This window comes from Ambystoma mexicanum, chromosome 8, assembly GCF_040938575.1.
Source record: "Ambystoma mexicanum isolate Mex_15411 chromosome 8, UKY_AmexF1_1, whole genome shotgun sequence".
Taxonomy (NCBI): Eukaryota; Metazoa; Chordata; class Amphibia; order Caudata; family Ambystomatidae; genus Ambystoma; species Ambystoma mexicanum.
The window spans coordinates 1,219,432,450-1,219,451,904 of NC_090929.1; the positions used below are offsets into that span (position 1 = coordinate 1,219,432,450).

General features: G+C 49.8%; 1 protein-coding gene across 3 annotated transcripts in view; it reads right to left on the bottom strand.

Annotated features, from left to right (window-relative positions):
- The window catches only part of KIF20B (kinesin family member 20B), a 2,369,321-nt gene that overhangs the window by 1,653,317 nt on the left and 696,549 nt on the right, over window positions 1–19,455 (bottom strand). The window lies entirely within an intron of this gene.

Here is a 19,455-nt window from a genome sequence, read left to right on the forward strand (position 1 = left end):
AACTGCATGCCTTTTACAGATGTCTTGAACATTCGGTGGAGGTTTCAAAGTTTAAGGACGACAAATGGAGGAGTTGCCAATCAGTGATTAAGACCCGGTAATGCGCTCAGCAACCCCTCCATTGGCCCTTTCATTAACTAATTGGGCACACTGAAATGCAATACAATAGAATGCAACGATGACTGCACAAGCAGCGAGGGAGAAGTGGAGGTCTAGATTGGTCCTAGCACCTAGCACTAGTCAAAGTTTATATTTGGCCTGCCAGACCGTGACGCACTGGGGTTAAGACGCTGAAGCGCTTCTGAGTCCTACAAATGGGGCTGGAGTGATGATGTGAGACAACGGGCGAGACAGTCAAGTGCCCACTACAACATTCCTATGTACAGCACGTGACCTCACTCTGTGGCAGTAAGTGCCTACCACTGTCCTCAATGCATCTTCACACACACGTGCTCTTGGTGCACCTCATAAGAAAAAGAGTGAGTGGCTGCAAGGTGGGCTAGGATTGAGTGCCTCTTGGGGTGGTTTGCTGTCGACAGCCTCGCTCAGAGGGGCTGTCAAGTCGCAGCTGTGTGGGGAGCACAGATGTTAATGGAGTTCACCTTTGCAGTGCAGTACAAAGTATTCACAGACTGTAGGGTAGGACTAGAGTATATTTACAACATAATCAGCTGACTCTTTGAGGTAGCTCCAACTATTAAAAGTGCTGAAGTAAAAAATAAACAGGACACCAGTATGGCTTGAAAACTACACTAGAACCCTCACCACCAAAAGAAATAGCGGCTGATGCCACAATGGATCAGGCCTCATCAATAACAGACCTTACTCACTTGTCTGTATCCTTTCTAAGAGCAGTTTGTGAGGGGTCAGAAATGTGAGGTGGACAACTATGAAGGTTTTTCAACAGATTCCATTTTATTAAACTCAAAAGGGTTTGATAAACGCCTCACTATCCCTAACCTAACTTAGATTTGCCTACCTATAAAACAAGCTAAAGGAAACACTAAAAGGGATTATGTCCATCACACTTGTACATACAATTAGCTCAACAAGGTGCACAGCAATTTAAACGTGACAAAAATGAACAATGACCGGTAAGAACCATATAAATTCAACCTTGTAATCTGGGTGAATTCCCCTTTCCCTAGATTCAATCATGATTTCAGTCAATGTTTCAAAAGGATCAGGAAATCCAGTAGCACAACAAAGTTCAAATAAAGTTCCTTTTCCCTGGTAAGTCTCCCACATGTTAATAACCGATAGTTCAAAAAGTTTCCATAAGTCTTTAGCCTCTCCACTGCTGGTAGAGCGTCCCTCACAACCTCTTGGCAACAAACGGGTAGAATTCCACAGTGTATAAATGTCAAAGAAAGGACTTCTGTCGGAATGATTCTGCGATAGTTCACAATGGACTCTCGTCAGCAATTACTTCTTTGCAACAAAAGGATGCCCTTCCAAAGCGCATTTATGTCAAAAAATGTTGATTAGCCAAGATATTTCCACAACATTTAATCATGAGCATTTATATATAGGCCTGCCACTTCAACATTTAGTAATACCACAGTACTTCAAAGAGTTCGGCCAAGTTGTTGGCCTTGGTGTTATGCTACTGCCAGGACAATGTGAAACTACTATAAGTACTTCTGTGGCACAGTTCTGCTTTGTACATCTTGTAAAGTCATTGACCTTCCACAACTAGCAATCCCAGACAACTACACTCTTATAAGCATGGATCTTACTACCTCTAGAGGTGGCCTCCTGGCTATAATTGTCAAAAATAAACTAATCCTTAGACTCTCCGCACCACACAAAACTAATTCCTGTGAATCCCTCACAGCTAAACTCACTATTGCCAACAATCATCATCCACTTTATATATCGTGCACCAGGCCCCCTAGGCTCCTTCAAGGAAGGCCTCACCAATCTACTATCTGACAATTTTAAAACTACTAATCAAAGCCTCATCCTAGGCGACTTCAACCTTGGTTTTAACGATCCACACGACCCCAATGCCCTACAAATTAACAACACTATGGAGGAATTAGGATTCTCCCAAAAGATTAGAGATCCCACACATACCAAAGGAAGGACACTCGATTGGATCGCCGAACATAACTGCCCAACCACAATCACCTCCATAATGCCTCAGCCTTGGTCTGACCATTACATGGTATCCTTTACCTTAGAAGCCACCACACCTATTAACAGCACCCTAGCCCCCACTGCACCACCTAGAAACAAAAAAAAATATCACCCCTGAAAATCTTATCCCCCTCATTCTACCCACCTTAAAGTCCATCTCAGATCAGTCTGACCCAAACTCCATGGTAGAAAAATACAATGAATTGATGCTTGCCTCTCTAGACACTATTGCACCACTGAAAATTAGGAAGAGCAAACCCTGCCAACACCTAAACACCTGGTTCACACCCTTACTAAAAGACATCAGAAGAAAAAAAAACGCCTAAGCGAAAAAACTTGGAGATCAGACCCCTCAGACTCCAACAAGAATAATCTGAAGAAATTAGCCACCCTTTACAAAAAAGAAATCATTTTAGTGAAACAAACCTCCTACAATACCCGTATCACTCAGGCCAAATCCAACACAAAAGAATTATTCGCTATCCTGAAGGAAGTAGAATCCCCTACCCAAGTTACTGATTCCTGCCGTAAGTATAAGAACTGGTGCGCAGGCATACAAAATGCCCTTGCCAATAAGATAATTATGCTTCAGGCGAAGATCAACAACAAAAAAGCCACCATATCTGCCCCAAACTCTGCCAACACAGGCCCCCCCCTCCAAGGCTACCACCAACCCATTACCGACTCAAACCACCGGACACCCCTCGCTTCCATTTCCGTAAAGTCTCCACCAAAGAAGTCGAGAAAGTCATCCTTACCCTCAAACCCTCCGACTGCCAGGGCAACCCCTGCCCAGCCCAAATCATAAAAGACGCCGCCCGGGAACTATCACCTTTCATTACTAAACTTCTAAACGCCTCTTTCACATCCGGTACCATCCCCAGCAACCTGAAACATTCCTGGGTCCTCCCCCTCCTCAAAAAGCAAACCTTGGACCCCTCCATCCCAACTAATTACCGCCCTATAACCACTGTGCCATTCCTATTGAAAATTCTAGATAAAGTTGCCTAGCAACAAATTCAGCAACACCTGGAATTAAACCACCTCCTAGGAGTCCGACAGTCCGGCTTCAGACCACAGCACGACACCGAGACTGCACTCCTAGACCTAAGGGCACAAATTGACACACTAAGAGATAAAGGCACAACTTCACTCTTACTACTGCTTGACCTCTCTGCCGCATTCGACTTGGTAGACCATGCAATACTCTGCAAACACCTGCTCGCGGTAGCCTGCTTCTCCCTGGAAGCAGTCGCATGGATGCAGTCTTTCTTAGATAACAGGACAATGCAAGTCTTCTCTCCCCAAGCAGCTGCTGACCCTGCACCCATTACATGTGGCGTCCCCCAAGGATCTTGCGTATCTCCCACCCTCTACAACATCTTCACAAAGCCCCTTTTCGACGATCTAGACAGTCTGGGTATCACCTACACTAACTATGCAGACAATACACAGATCCTCATCCCGCTGACGGGAAATTACGACAAGGATTTGGCCTTTGTGAATAAAGTCTACCTCATCATCCAGGCATGGATGGCCGCCCATGGTCTATGCCTGAATGACGACAAAACTGAACTCCTCAGTCTAGGCACTTCAACATCAAAAAACTGGGCCCCAACTATGACTCAATTGACAATAACATGATTACTGTAGCCAAAGTAGTTAAAACCCTTGTTTTTTACATAGACTCCACGCTTACCTTTAGTAAACAAGTGAATTCCATGGCCTCAGCCTCCTGTACCTGCAGGCTAATCAGAGCAGCCAAGCACTTAATATTTCACCCAATAACTGCGTAATTCTAGCAAGAGCACTAATACTATCGAAACTAGATTATTGCAACACTCTTTACATAGGAAGCAATAAATACATCACCGCGATAATTCAGACACAGCAAAATAATGCCCTGAGAGCTGCCCTAAACTTCCCCAAAAATGCCCACATATCAGACCTTGGGAGAGCCACCAACTGGCTCTCCACTAAAAATAAAATCTTTTTCAAAACAGCCTCCCTTACACACAAATGCCTTAACCACGCAGCCCCGCAATACCTGATAGACAGATTCACCAGACAAACAGCCTCTCGCCCCCTACGAAAAGCTAACTCCAACCTCTTGTTAGTACCCAGGTTTAAACTGACTAAATCCGGCGGGAGTAGCTTTGCTGTAAAAGCAGCACAATTGTAGAACTGCCTTCCAACTGCACTAAGGGAAGACCTCCCTTACCAGTGATTCAGATCCAATCTGATCCAATGGCTAAAAGTTCACGATGTTTAACTTCACCCTACTAACATTTGGATCTCATGTATATTTTGTATAATTGCTCTGCTTTATTTACCTGTCACATTAGCATTTCTGTAAATTTACTGTATATACTACTACGATTTTCCAACATTGCATGCCTACAGCACTGTAACCTCAGCTGTACGCCCTGTTTATGTGTAACATGTAACTAAGTTGAACAACCCTCTTTCTGCCTTCGTGCCCGTTTACCCCTGGGTCTGGTGCGCAATATAAATAAACAACCTTGGTGTTTACTTCTTCTGGGAAACATGACATATTGGTGCCACTTGTTACACACGTGATTGCCACATGCAATGCAGGTTATGCTCCTCTCCTGCTGAACACCTGTCATAAGGTTAGCCTTCCTGCCGCTCTTGTGCTCCCACTCTGTTTTTAGCCAAGTGCTGGTACTGGGTTTCTCCTGCTCTTATTTGGCCAAGCCAATGCTTGCCCAGGTTAGTTCATTCTATTGCCTCAGTTTCTTTTTTACAATTGAGCGTATATACAGCTGGTTGCTTGCCCCCGAGCCCCTCTTTTGGATTTAGCAATATGTATTGGCTTGGGTTTTAGAAATATTGCCCTTGGGTGGCGTCAAGGGTTTACCCTAAAAAAAGGTTTTTTTTGGGAAAAAATAAATAAATTTAAAAAAAAGGTAAAATGCACAGTTTATTTAAAAACATATTTTTAAAAAAAATGCACCGAGGCCCATAATAACCAACAAGAGGAGCGGCTGTTGCGGGTGTGTCCCCTGCTCCCCTAGTTCCGTATTATGAGTTGCAGGGGTGTCCTCCGCATAAATAACATGGCCAGTAGAAGAATAAAAAAATAATCCCCATAACCAATTACAAAATTCAAACAAGTGTGCTTTATAATTTAACACAGATTCTGTTAGCAATTGTTCTGAAATTTAAATGTACAATGATTCTGCCACTTCTTCCACTTTGTATCAACTTGACATTCAACATGAATATCTCTTGGCTTTTCACCAGTTAGATTCATACAAGATTTACTTTTCTGCCACCAAGTTTTCTTTTCATTGGTACGGAATTCAAAAGGCCCGAGTTCAGATAGCAGGCGATTACCTAGTGCTCCGGGGTCACAGTATTCAAATGAACTCACCGGGTCTGGCTTGCACGTCCGCTTGCTCCGCTGCCAGTGGAATTGCCCCTTCTGCTTCGCTCGGTTTTCTTTGTGCTGCACCATTTGGAGCCGTCGTGGCTCCACAGGCTGTCAGGTGCTAGCCTGCCACCCAAGCCTGTTCTGCTTTCCCACTTCACGATCTCTGCAAACAGAGCCCCGCAAAGGTCGGCAGTTCCGGCATCTCTGCTTTCCTTCAGCTGCAATCTTCCTGTGGAGTCACGGCAAGGACTGCCTCCTGCAACTGCTGCTACTCTCTCTGGCCTGCACCTGAGGGGGTGTTTCATGGTGACAGGTGTGGGTCATTAACCTTAATAGTCCGCAACCTGCAGTTCAAAGCATCTGCATCCCTCTTCTTCGTCCCAGTACTTATTGCATTGTGGGAATTCAAGTCCCCAAAGTTCATTTCACTTGTATTAAAGTAATAATTGTTACAAACTGTTTCTATCCCAATGCCCCTTTTAAAAAGTGTAATATGGTTTTACTGCATGGTTTTGCTTTTTAGGGAATTTCTGACTGTCAGAATCCAATATGGTGATATTCAAAGATTCAGCTTTCACATTCCCTTGTTGAACATAAGCGCTTTTACCTCTAGAATTATGCTTAACATTGGGGGAATAATTTCTTTTTCCAATATAGGACTGATAACAGTGTTTATCACCATCCGGTAAATTCGCTTTGGGGACGAAAAGCTTCCGGCAACAAGTCATTATAGACTCCGGCATTATTGCCTCTTCCTCCTCTGAGGAAGACAAATACAGCATCTCTCCCAACTGAATTCTCCTCTACTCTTGGAGACCTTCTGCCAAGTGTTCCTCCTGGCTAACAACACCCCCAGGGACAGGAGCATGTAGCGGCTGCCTTGCCCTGGCCACCTGGGAAGAGGCTTTAGGTAGAGTTTTGTGAGGACAATGCAGGATTCATCACAGGTTACTTCAGAATTACCAACACCATGTTCAACCATTGAAAGAGGATCAGACTAAAATATCAGACATCCAAATAGATGCTCAAAAGATGGCAGAAATTATGCATTCATCTAAAACGGCAATCCAAGATTTGGTGGACAAGAGTGAAACGAAAGACTCATGACAGATTAACAGTGTGCAAGACCTGGAACTGCATTGTGAAGACTGAGAAGAGCAGCATTAAAGATGTAAGAGAAGGGATTGAGGGGCTTGATTTCACTCAATATATGCACACCATATCTTCAAGGCGGTGGTGTGTAATGCGTGAAACTTCGTCCAGAAATTCAGAGCGCATGCAGTGGGCCCCATAAAAAGTAAGATGAAAGGGACAGCGACCAATGCGATTAAGACATTACAGAGGAAGAAACAAATTCTTAAAACAGCTAGGGAAAAAGCCTATTTATCCTTTGACAGTTCAGAGCTTCAATTCTTCCAGGGCCATATAAAGTGCCCTAGCGAAAAGGAAATTACAATCAATTAACATATCTATCCAATTGCCCGGACTGAACTAAATGGCCTTTTACATTAGCTCTAAAGTTTACCTGAGAGAACCATACAGAATAACTACAGAGGAGGGCTACTTAAACATTCTGCATCTTGAAATAAGTTGCACTCCACGGACAAACAGACTGCAACCATGGAGGTGAGGGGACGTTTAGCAGAAGAATTGAACGAGTGGCCACAAACAAAAGCTTTCCTACTTAAAATGTCACCCTTCTCGAACTCCAGCATTGGCTATTGACAAACCTAGTTGAGGCATCCTTAAGCTTTCTCCTTTTGAGATATTGGTCAGGATGTAGTAGAGCTGCTGGTTTTCTTACTGTGGCTCTAAAATAGGCTGGAGAGGTTTAGGAGGAGTGGGGGGTGCGGCGATACCCACCTCAAAACACTGATATAAGCAGTTATTCTGCTGCTGGGATCATTGTTCTCTGCCCAGGCTCTTTGCGAGGCAGGTGACTTGCTCCAATTCTACTTTGTCTACTACTGTTTATACTCCTTTTCAGCAGGTTTCTTTTGTTTCTCATCTTAGTGTCAAAACTATTTATGGTTTAGGTGTGAAGGCTAGGTTCCCGGCTTTCCCACATGCAGGCTTTTAGGTCCTGACCTCTAGTGTAGCATGTTGCTCCAACTTTGGTGTGCGATACATAAGGAACAAGTTACTTACCTATAACTGTTGTTCTCCAGCATGGGTCTGGCATGGATTCACATGCTCATGAATATTCCCCGTCAGGCTGGGAATCCTCGGTAAAGAAAAAAAATCAGTATCAGTTTCGTTTCTGATCTGTCTTTCATAGTAGTAACCAATCACTGATCTCTGCGTCATACTGACCACAGCCAATGACTGCCCTCTACCTAAGCCCCGCCTCTGGCAGCCATCTTCAGATTTGGTAGCACGTGAAGTGGCAGTATGACAAAGTGAAGAGCCGCAGAGGGGTAGGCGGGAGGGTTCGCATGTGAATCCATGCCAGACCCATGCTGGAGAACAACAGTTACAGGTAAGTAACTTCTTCCTTCTCCAGCATGGGGTCTGGCATGGATTCACATGCTCATGAATATAAGAATAAATAGCAGTACACACATGCACAACCACGGGGGGTGGCAAAAGGCTCAACATTAAGCAATACAAAAAACTCAACATTAAGCATCTCTTACCTCCTTACCAGGCTCACCTTAAGCGAACAGGTTGCGCAGCACTGCTTGGCCGACCCTGGACTCCTCCCTGGAATCCCGATCAACGCAGTAGAATCTCGTGAAGGTGTGCGTCGACCTCCACGTAGCAGCCCTGCAGATGTCCAGCAGGGGCACACCAGATAAGAACGCCGTAGTAGCAGCGATCGTTCTGGTCGAATGGACGGCCTGGCAGCGGTCGGTTAGCCAACCGGTGACAGTGCATGATGCAGCCGGAGAGCCATCTGGAAATAGAAGACTTCGAGAGAGCCTTCCCTTGATTCACAGGTCCAAAGTTCACGAACAGCTGTGATGTCCTCCGGAAACTCTTCGTGCGATCCACGTAGAACTTCAGCACTCTAGCCACATCCAGCGAGTGCAAAGTCCTCTCGGCCGGCGACGAAGCAGACGGGAAGAAAACAGGTAACACCAAGGGCTCGTTAAGATGGAAGTCCGACGGCACCTTGGGCATAAAGGAGGGGTGCGTCCTAAGCACCACCCTCGAGGCATGGAAAGTCAAGTACGGTGCTTTGCAGGATAGGGCCTGGATCTCTCCCACTCATCGTGCGGAGGTAATGGCCACCAGGAACGCAGTCTTCCACGACACAAACTTCATCGGTGCGGAGTGCATCGGCTCGAATGCGACCCCCATGAGCCTGGTCAGCACCACATTAAGTTCCCACGCCGGGGCCGGGGCCTTCACCGGCGGGAAACAGTCCTTTCATAAACTCTTACCAGTCGATGAGACCACAGGGACGTCCGTCCTGAGGTTCTGGTATATCTGGAGATCGCTGCCAGATGAATCTTAATGGAGGCATGGGCTAGCCCAGCTTTGGCCAGCGATAGCAGGTACGGCAGCACTTGAGGGGCCGTAATCCGTAGGGGGTTGATCTTGTGTGCTCAGCACCAGATAGAGAACCTCTTCCACTTATGACCGTAGCATTTGAGAGTCGAGGACGCCCTGGCCTTTGCAAGAACCTCTCTGCAATCGGCGGTATATCGTAGCCTCCAAACTCTAGCGCTGCAGGAGCCAAGCCTGCAGGTTCAGCGGCACCGGGTCAGCTTGATGGGAGGGGACGTTGACAAGTCCAGAAGGTCTGGGAACCAGATCTGCCTCGGCCACGCCGGTGCGACAAGGATCATCCTGCACCGGGACCTCTTGAGCTGGCTGATGAGTCGAAGCAGCAACGGCAACGGAAGGAACGCATACAGGTATAGGCCGTCCCAGGGGAACGAGAACGCATCGCCCATGCTTCTCGGCTGGGGAAACCTGCTGGCGAACCTCTTGCACTTCGAGTTCGTCGCTGTTGCGAACAGGTCGATTTGGGGTTTGCCCCATAGTCGGAAGAGTTGATCCACCTGATCCTGGCGCAGTTCCCACTCGTGACATGCGCGCAGCTCCCTGCTGAGCGAGTCGGCGATGGGGTTTCTTTCTCCTGCCAGGTGGAAGGGAACCAGGAACATCCCCTGGGCGACCGCCCAGTGCCACAGATCCTGTGCCTCCTTGGATAGGGCTGGGGATCTGGTGCCTCCCTGCTTCCGTATGTAAAACATTGTCGTGGTGTTGTCCGTGAAGATCCGCACCACCTTGCCCTTGAGCGACGGGAGGAACGATTTGAGAGCCCAGAACATGGCTCAGAGTTCCAGGACGTTGATGTGCAGGAGCCTCTCCTCCGGGAGCCAGAGGCCTCTTGCGTGGAGATCTCCGGTGTGGGCGCCCCCAACCTTCCAGGGAGGCGTCCGTCGTCACCGTCTCCTGGTACGCCGGCGTCTGAAAGTCCTTGCCCGCCGTGAGGTGCGCTCGAATGTCCCACCACTGAATCACTCACCGGAACACCTCGTTGAGGGGGACCCTGTCTTCGAAGGTGCCCGTCGCCTGCATCCAACGGGCGTCGAGAAATTCTTGAAGAGGGCGCATCCGTAGTCTGCAGAGGCGCACCAGGTAGATGCAAGAGGACATCATCCCCAGGAGGGACTTGATGGACCTCACCCTGGCCACATCCGTGGCTAGCAGGCGCTGCACTTTGCCTAGAATGGTCTTCGTCCGTTCTTCCGACGGGGCCGCCAGGCGCCTCACTGTATCGAGCTTCGCTCCTAGAAACAGGGCCACCTGCGACGGCACCAGGTGGGACTTTGGGTAGTTTATGGCGAATCCCAGTTCTGTGAGTAGCTGGACGGTCCTCGCAGTGTGTTCGACGGCGAGTTCCCTCATCCTTGAGAAGATGAGCCAGTCGTCCAGGTAGGGGTAGACGTGAATCCCCTGCAGGCGCAGCCGCGCCGCCACTGGTGCTAGGCACTTGGTAAAGACCCTGGGGGCCGACTTCAATCCGAACGGCAGTGCTCTGAATTGGTAGTGGCGTCCCTGGACGACGAACCTGAGGAACTTTCGGTGACTTTTGAGGATGGGAACGTGGAAGTATGCATCCTCCAGGTCCAACGACGATAGAAAGTCGCCTTCCTCCATCTGTCCCAGTACGTGCTGGAGGGTGACCATCCTGAACTTTTGTGATCTGATGTATTTGTTCAAACGACGAAGGTCCAGGATGGGGTGCCAGCTGCCAGTCTTCTTCCTGACGTGGAAGTACCTTGAGTATACCCCGGAGCCCCGGAGCCTCTTCGGGACAAGCTCGATGGCGCCTATCCTGAGCATCGCCCGTATTTCCAACAGCAGTTGCGGGACGTGATTTTCCATCCTGGCCACAGGTGGAACATGAGGGCACTTCTTCAGGAATTCGATAGAGTGTCCTCTTGCCAGGGTATCCAGCACCCAACGGTCGGTGGAGATGGACTTCCACACGCCGACGAAGTTCGTCAGCCGGCCTCCCACCGGGGTGCTTCGGTGGGGGCCCGAGACCACGGCCGGTTCAGTCCTGCATGGAGGTGGTGGCCTTGCCGCCCTGGCCACCTTGCCGACGGCGGCGAGGCGCTCACTGCTTGCCGCGACCCCCTTTAGGCCTCCTGAGACGAGGAGCGGGCCGCCTGGCGGTAGGACGACGAGCCACCGCTGGATCCCTTGGAGGCACCCTGTCTGCTGCCTCCGGAGCTCTGAAAGGGCCGTCGTTGCTGAAGGGCTCCTAGGGCGCGGGCCGTCTCCGTTTTTATGGCTTGGAGGGATTCGTCCACTGCCTTCCCGAACAAGTTGCTGCCGTTGAACGGCATGTCCAACACCCTGGTCTGGACGTCCTGACGGAAGTCGGTCGCCCGGAGCCAACCCCGTCGTCGTAGGCAAACACCGTTGCCCAGCTGGCAGAACCCGGTATCGGCAATATCGGTTGCCACCGTTATGGCGTGGTCCGACGCCACCTCCCCCTCTTGCAGTATTTCCAGGGCCTCGGACCTCTTGTCGTCCGGCAGGAAGTCCAATATGGGGGCCATCTTAAACCAGAGCTCCCTGTCGTAACGGGCCACGATCGCCAGGGCGTTGGCCGCTTTGATCGTCGTTGCCGCCGACGAAATGACCCGCCGCCCCATGGCGTCCAACTTCTTTCCCTCGCCGTCCGGCGGGGAATTCGACATCGAGGCTCCTGACCCCGCCGCTTTCTTCTTCGCCGCCGCCGAGACGACCAAGTCTGGCGTTGGCTGGGCCCTGAGGCACAGGGGAGCGGTTTCGGGGACCCAGTACTTCTTCTCGTACCTGTCCCATTTGGCTGGTGCCGTGGAGGGGGTTCTTGAGAACCGACAGGCCCTCCTCCCAGATGTCATCAATTAGGCGCACCGCGATGACCGTCTTCCTCTTGGCCTCCCGCCGCTGATAGAGGAAACCTTCCTTTTTCTGCTCCTCCGGGCAGAGCTGGAACAATTCGGATGCCCTGGCGATCATGGCGTGGAATGAGCCAATCTTGTCGGGCGGCGAGGTCCGTGCGACGGGAGACCCATGCCGTCGCCCTCAGAACCCGTCGTCGAGCCCAACGCACCGTCACCTCCCGACTCGTGGGAGGATGAGGAGGGAACTGTAGGCCTTACCGGGGCGAGCGGAGGAGAGGGTTTGGTCCTCCGTCGTTTGTCCTGAGGACTTCCCGACGGGCCAGGTTGCGGGTCCTCCGGCCTGGGCCGTGGGAATCTCGTCCTTATCTCAGAGCATAAGGACTGGATGGCAGACAAAATGGCCGCCGAGCCATCCTGAGGCCTAGGGTCCGGCTGCGCCGGAAGGGAAGGCCGCTCTTCCTCACCATTGTCGTCTTCCTCGGTTATCTCCCGAGGATCTTCCTGATGGGATCAAACCTTCTCGAATTGGACTTCGAGGTTCCTCACGGCCTCGGTCAGTTCCTCCTCCGAGGCGGACTCCGAGCTCGAGGAGGGCACCGTGCCCCCCCTCGCTTCATCCATCATGGCGGTCATGACGATGGGCTGAAAAGAGGATTCCCTCCTTGGCGGCAGGGAAACTCTAGTCCCGGAGGCAGTCTCCGCTGGCGGTCTCTCTGCCGGCTTGGCCAGAGTCGCTGTGATAGCCTCGATAGAGGCCTTCGCCTGCTGGGTAGGGGCCTTCACCACCTTAGGTGCGTCCTGGGCCTTCTCCTTCGGGGGAGGGGCGACGCCTCGCTCCCCCTCTTCCGAGATCAGACGGGGCTTCTCCCGAAGCTTACCCGGGGTCTCGGACTTTCTCTTCCCCGAACCGGAGCGTTGGCTCGTGGTTGACGGTGCCGGGGAAGGTGCGCCCTGCCTGGCGACCGAAGAGCCCGACCTTTCGGCGCTCCCGGAGCCAGCGGACTCGCGGCGCTTGGCCTGGTGTTGGGCCCCCCGTCGCCGCGGCACCCGCACATGACTTAGAAGCCCGCTCGGACCCTTTCTTCTTCTTCTCACCCGTCGAGCCCTTCTCCAACCAGCTTGCGAGACGGGATCGACGGTCCCTCATGGTCCGCTCCGACAAGTTCTTGCAGAACTGGCAGTCCTTCTCTACATGAGTCTTGTCCCCATGAAGACAGTAGAGGCATCGCGAATGTTCATCTTCCTTAAACACATTCTTCAGCCCGCATCCAGGGCAGCTGCTAAACAGCTTGGGTCCGGGCGACGAACTCGCATCCTGGGCCATCTCGAAGTAGGCCTCGAATCTTCTGGAATCCTCCAAGAAGTTGATTCGACGAAATCTTCACCCTTGAGGGGCGTAGGAAAATCCCGCAACGGGTAGCCGTTAACGGGAGTACAAACGGTGGAGCTTGAGGCTCGATTAACCGAAAAAATGTGAAAATTCACCTGAAAAAGCACGAAACACGCAGTAAAAGCTCGAGAGCTAAGCACGAGGACTCCCAACACTTGAAGGTGCGGTAAAAATCTGAAGATGGCTGCCAGAGGCGGGGCTTAGGAAGAGGGCAGTCATTGGCTGTGGTCAGTATGACGCAGAGATCAGTGATTGGTTACTACTACGAAAGACAGATCAGAAACGAAACTGATACTGATTTTTTTTCTTTACCGAGGATTCCCAGCCTGACGGGAATATTCATGAGCATGTGAATCCATGCCAGACCCCATGCTGGAGAAAGGAACTTCTGTGTCACTACAGAAAGTACAGTGAGGTGAATTCCTTCAAGTGTTAGTATGCAGTAAAATTTGAGAAGTTGGTTAAGAATCCAAGAGAAACATATACCACTTTAGGATTCAAGTTTTCATGGTTAGTGGTATTCAAACAGGTTAGTAACTAAATCCTAGGAGGAAAGAACAGAGAGCAGGCTGATCGTCTATTCTTGATGGACATCCAATTGAAGGGTAGCATTTCAGCCATAAGCACAAATGGGTAGTCTGTGAAAATGGAGTTGAGTTTCTATTCAGACACCTGTAAAGCCATACTGTGGCGAACCAGAAGAATGAGGCAGAACAAAAGAGAACATTTCAGATATTTATTTTTAAAATGATAAAGACCTCACTATCCCCGTTGCTACAAGGGTACTGCCTACCTACGAAAACTAAAATAAAGGGGGCTTGCCGGTCCTTTAAAGAATTTATAAATGGCCCTTCTTCAAAACTACTTTATATCTAGCCCTACCACTATTGAAAACAACTTAAAAAACCGTAGGCTTCCGCTACTGGTTGATTGGCATTGTCCGGCCAAGATTACTGGCTAGGATCTCAAAAAGCCGTTCTTAGTTCCATTAACGAAAAAAGCGTCCATTAGAAAAACATCTTACAAATTCCTCTCTCGATTTCCGGTGAAATTGTCTTCATAAGTTCTCACAATAAAGTACTGTAGTTTACTCCCTTCACATTCATGTGCTGTACCAAATCGTGATAATGGTTTCAAGTTGTTTATTCAAGGGATTCTTCTCGTCTCCCTTTCCTGTCCAATTGTACAGTTTAATACTTGTTACACAAAAATTTGAACCCTCCTGGTTCATTCCTACTTGTTACTTTAATGGGGCCTGCTAGACCACGTTGCTGCTTTATTTTTAATGTTTGTTTTGAGTTTCTTGGGTTCCAATAACCACACTTTTTTCACTCCTCTTTGTTCTCCTCCTGTATCTGCCCTGAGTCTGCTCCCTGGGATTTGCGGATCCACTGGCCAACTCTCCAGTGTCTGCTTTGCTCTTCAGCTTGCGAGGGCTGCTCCAACGGCTCCTCCTTTAACCTCTGATTCTCTTCTCCCTGTGGATACCGCTCTGACAGACCCCCTGCTACTGCCGGCTCCTGTAGTCATAGCTCAGCACCAACTCAAAGGTACGTCCCTTGACTGGATTCTGGTGTCTGCATTAGTTAGTGGGCTCTCAACCCACCATGCCCCAAGCGTGGTCACGCCATCAGTGGAGACAGCTTTTCAACCTCCATCTCTATAGCAGCTCGTCCACCATAAGTATAACTGGTCCTCTGCAGTCCTTCACTTTCTCCTGCATGTGCTTGCCCTACCAGCGAAACTACGGTACTGAGCAACTCCACCCCGGCTGGATGTCGTGTAGTAAGAGGCTCTCTCTGCGCTGGATTCTCTTTCTCTCTTCTTCGTACTTTTATTTTCACTACATTGTTTCAGGCAAGGGGCGGTTAATAATCCTTTTATTCAGAATATGCTCCAGCAATGTACAAAGTCAACAGGAAAGATACAATGTTGCTGCTTGTTCTAGGCAATATAGGGGTAGTAGTAGGTTTCTCAATTCCCACATAAGCAGATAATATTTGCCATTGAAGGTAGTTCCTGATGGGAATCAGAGTCCTTGTCCCCTAGAGGGGAGTCACTCCCAGCGTGGACTCACTTGCCCAGAACACTAATGTGGGTCTTGCCTAGCGGGCTCACCTCCCTAGACTCAGAGGGTGTCTCCTCCTGGCGAGAACACATGAATACTTCATATTTGTTATGATACATAGGGGAAAAAATTGATTAATAAGTTGTGAGCAATAGAGTGAGGGAAGGTGGGTGCTGCGGAAGAGCTAGTAGTCAATAGCAATCAGAACATGTGAAAAGGATGCAAATATGTAGTGGTGTGGGATCCAGGTACATGTTGCCAGTTACGCCACAAGCGAACAAGTTACTTACCAACTGGTAACGTTCTTTCGACTCGATATTCCTCAAACGTATTACACATCTTTGTCATGCTATACACAGCTGTGCACTTCCGAAACTTTTTCAGCAGAGGGCGTCCTGCGTCGATGACATCAGGTCGATGTCCCTCAAAGGCATCCGTCGAGGGCGACGTCACCGGATGTTATAAATAGGACGCACAGCACCCATAGCCTCAGTTTAAGGTTTTTCCCCCCGAACTTGTGGCACCAGTCTCATGCCTGCTTGACTGCACATAGCCTTGCGGAAACGTAAACTGCAATCGCATAGGAAATTCTCCAGAGGGGCAGGCTGGGAGGGCGATGTGGAATACCTTGGAGGAACATCCAGTCGAAAGAACGTTACCAGTTGGTAAGTAACTTGTTCTTCAAATGGATTGTGTCCTCCATCGTATTCCACATCTTTGACAGACTCCCAAAGCAGTACCAGTAAATGCAGGAGGGAAAACAATTTAGAGTACCCAATCAGATGGCGGAATAACCAACCACCTTACCAAAGGCCCTATCCTGACCATGGACGGTATCCAGGGAGTAATGCTTACAAAGGTGTGTAGCGAAGCCCATGTAGCAGCATTCCAAATTTTCCGAATAGGAACAACCTGCTGAAGGGCGGTGGAAGTAGCCACGCCCCTAGTGGAATGAGCTTGCAACCCTCCAGGAGGGCCCTTACCCGCCAAACGGTAACACTCCGTAATGGTGAGGATAAATCCACCTGGACAAGGTTGGTTTGGTAACAGCCTGGCCCAATCGGTATCCAGCATATCCTACAAAGAGTTGATCATCCACTCTGACCCTGGACATCCTAGAAATGTAAAAGCTCAGAGCTCTACTAGGATCCAACCTATGGAGTCGCTCCTCATCCTTACCAGGAGGAGGATAGACAGAAGGAAGAACCACCACCTGGCTCAAATGAAATTCAGAAACTACCTTAGGTAGAAAGGACGGACGTACCGTAAGTACTACCCTGTCCTTGTGGAACACAGTAAAGGGTGGCTTTGAGGAAAGTGCCTGCATTCACTCACTCTGCAAGTGGAAGTAACCGCAACCAAGAATACAGTCTTGAAGGACAATCTCAAAGGACAAGAGTGCAAAGGTTCAAATGGAGCACCCATGAGAAATTTCAAAACCAAATTGAAATCCCAAACCGGCACCAGGAAAGAAATTGAGAAATCAAAGGAATCTTAAAGTAAGAACATTCTTCAGACGAGCGCTTAAATATAAACAGCGCCGCCAGGTAACTCTTAATGGTACCAACTTGAAGGCCCCTGTGGGCCAAAGAAAGCAAAAAAGACAAAACCATAGGAATGGAGCACTGAAACGGATCCACATTGTGACATCTGCACCAGTCGCAGAATTTACGGAAACGGTACAGGGCTTTTGTTGCAGGCCGCCTGGCCGAAAGCAACACCTCCATCTCGTCATCCGGGAGGTCCGAATCCTTATACCACAAACTTTCAGATACCAAGCGTGAAGGTTGAGAGTCTTGACCTCTGGATGGAGAACCCGACACCCCGCTGCCCGCCCATGTACGCACGTGCCCTGCCTCGCACGCAACACTTGAGGAATGACTGGGACTGGAGGAAACGCGTACAGCAGTGGGAATGACCAATCCACTACGAACGAGTCTCCTAAGGCTCCTCTTGGAGGAAATTCCATTGAGCAGAATCTCTCGCACTTCCGGTTGACACTGGTGGTGAATAGATCCACTTGCGGGGTTCCCCAAAGGGGGGGAAGATCTCCTGAAGGACTTCCTGAGCCAACTCCCACTCGTGAGAGATCGTGCTGTGCCTGCTCAGAGCGTCCGCAGCCGCATTTTCATCTCCAGTCAGATGAACTGCCGAGACTGAAATTCCTGCATTGCATCTCTGCACAACAGGAGTGACCCTACCACCCCCCCCACCACCACCACCACCACTTTCTACTTGAGGTAATGCATGGCCACTGTGTTTTCCATCATGATCAGGACACTCTTCCCCTGTAAAAAGCAAGCAGAAAAGCCTTCAGGGCTAGCCTGATGGCCCTCAGCTCTAACAGGTTCATTTGGAGTTTGGACTCTGACGGAGACCAACGGCCACTGGCGGTCAAGTCATCGGCATAAGCACCCCATCCTGTGGGGGAAGCATCCGTCACTACAGTCACCTCCAGCCATGGTTGCCAAAACGGCTCCCCCTTCATCAGGTTCCCTTCATTGACCCACCACAGAAGATCCTGGGAGACCGAGAGTGGAATCTGAACGGGATCCGACACCTTGCCCGAGAACTGAGACCAATACATCTTGAGGACCCATTGCAGGGATCTCATCAACAGCCTGGCCTCTGGCACCAGAAAAATGCAGGATACCATGAGGCCGAGCAACCTTAAGAATTCAAAAGCCGGGAGACTCTGGGCCTGTTGAAACTTGTCCACCATCTACACATGAGCCCTCACATTTGGAGGCAAGCACTTCCCCAAGGACGTAACACATCCCTGATGTACTGGAGCTGCTGGGAAGGTGTCAGATGCAACTTCTTGAAATTGAGGGAGAAGCCCAGCCTGTGGAGGGAGTGGCAGGTGTGATCCAATGCTTGCTCGGGAGAGTGCGGACAGATCAGCCAGTCGTCCAGGTAGGGGTAGACGTGAATCCGCCCCGCACCCCCTCGCCTGATGTACGCTGCCACCACCACCATTAGCTTGGTAAAGACCCTCGGGCGGAGGTCAATCCAAACAGCAGGATCCCGAAACTGAAAGTGAGTCTCCATCCGCAAACCTCAGGTACTTTCTGTGCTTGGGATGAATCGGCACATGAAAGCAGGCATCCTGTAGGTCCAGAGACACCAACCAATCCTGAAGTTGAACAGCCTGGAGGACTTGAGAAAGAGTAACCATCTTGAACATGTCATTCCTGAGAAGTTTGTTCAAACAACGCAAGTTCAGGATAGGTCTCAATCCCCAGTCTTTCTTGGGGGTCAAAAAAGAAGGGAAATACCATCCCTTGTTCCTCCCCGCTACAGGCACCAGTTCTATAGCGCCTTTCTCCAGCAGGGTTAAGATTTCCTGCAAAAGGAGCGGATCTGGAAGCTTCAAAGAGTTCCTCGGTGGATTGTCGCGAGGCCGCTGTAGGAAGGGAAGGCAGTAAACGTGGGCTATGGTATCTAGAACCCACTCATCTTAAGTAATGGCTCGCCAATCTTCGAAATGCTGAGACAGTCTGCCCCCAACCCGCGAACCATGCGACATGGCATCATGACTGTTTGGAAGCGGCTGCAGCAGTGCCTGAAGGCAAAGAGGCAGCTGCTTGAGCGGCTTGGGCACCTCGATTTCCCTGACCACCAGGGGTCGTTTTTCGCTGGCCCCTTTGACTGGCGGCCCCTCTCGTTCTACCAAAGGAGGAGTAGTAACGAAAAGAACCTCCCCTCAACTGCTGTCCCCTAGGACGAAAAGGCAGAGGTTGGCGTACAGCTGCGCTTAAAAATGTTGCCGCAGCTTTCGAGGACTGCAACCTCTCAAGGCTCTCGTCAGCCTTGTTGCCTTCAAGATGCAATACTCCGCGGTTACCACTGGATGTCGGACTATATGCACAGCATGTGATTCTAAGCAGATTAACAAGCATCAGAAAAGACCTTTCCTCCTCCTCATAAATGTGGTCCAGAGGGAGTTGAAACCCTGGGCTGGGGACAGAATAGGGCCTGGAGTCCAATAATGTCCTCACAGACTTTGCAGTAGCCTTCCTAGGAAGATCCACCACATCGGGGTAATCCAACAGCACATTTTGGGCAAAAATCCCCGAAGGCGTAGAGGGCGCCGAAGGCT